The following is a 1,252-nucleotide window of genomic DNA, read 5'->3' on the forward strand; positions in this document are numbered from 1 at the left end:
CACATGAGACATTCACCAAGTAAAAACAAAACACTTCACATGGAATAACACACACTAAAACACAATAACTGTTGTTTTCACATGCCCACGAAAATTTGATCCACCATTTTCTCCTCCGAGACTAGCTCTTTTTTTTACTCTCTTACCCTCTCTACTACAAAATGACTTTTACATTCATATTTAACTCAACGTATGATTTTACATTTAATTCATTCATGACAGAGCAAAATAATTAATATGATGTTGTTGTTGAGTGTGATCAGAATCACCAAAGTGTTTGTGGAGTGTGGGCAATAGTCACTGAATGAATGCATGCCCATATCTATTTAGCAAAATTAAATGCTTTAAATTCCTTGTTGCGTTTTGGAATGCTTTGCGTGTGGCTTCAGACCTTCCATCTTCAAACAGAGAAGAAACTTGCAAAAATGCTTGACAAGTATGGCTGGTGTAAGAGTGTTTATTGCGGTGGTTGAGATTATTTTTTCCAACATTTTATGCATTTCACATGCCAAGATTCCTGACTACGCATTTAGTAGAGAGTTACAGGGAAAGTCGGTAAGTAATGGGTTGATCATTATCCAATGTCTGACATTCTCTCCATAATAAATAGCCCTCAGCACAAATTCCTTTTTGAAAAGGACTATATCAAGATATTGAAGAGTTGTAGGAAGGTGATCCCAGAGACGACGGGGAAGCTCATTATTGTTGATGTAGTGGCGCTGGACTCTAATCACAGAGGCGGTGATAATAATAATGGTGGCCAGAAAGAGAAGCCGGTTCTGGATCCTAATTTAGTTCTAGTATTTGATCTGGTAATGGTGGCGCACTGCTCTGGTGGGAAGGAAGGAACAAAGAAAGAATGGAATAAATTTTATTAGAAGGTGGATTCAGTCGTTATAAAATAATCACCATTCCTGATTTCCAGTCTGTGATTGAAGTGTTTCCTTCTTGATTATCTGCTCTTTATGGGTTCATTTTTAGTATTTACATTGTTAAAATGCAATCAAATTATTGTATTTACAAAATAAACGAAGATTTATCAAGGCCTTATGGAGACATGAAACATCCATAGCTAGTGATTTTCTTTAGTCTTACCTCGCACTCCCGAGAAGACAATGCATTAATGGGTCACGGGACACTACTCATCTCCTTCGGAGACATGGAGGATTTGTAGACAGTGTTGTCCTTTCCTCTTACCTCTCTCTGAGTGATCCAGTCCAAAAAAACAAGGTTTTCCACAAACCAATTAACT

This window comes from Pinus tabuliformis, chromosome 1_1, assembly GCF_031772625.1.
Source record: "Pinus tabuliformis cultivar Carrire ecotype Pingquan chromosome 1_1, CPIR1, whole genome shotgun sequence".
NCBI lineage: Eukaryota > Viridiplantae > Streptophyta > Pinopsida > Pinales > Pinaceae > Pinus > Pinus tabuliformis.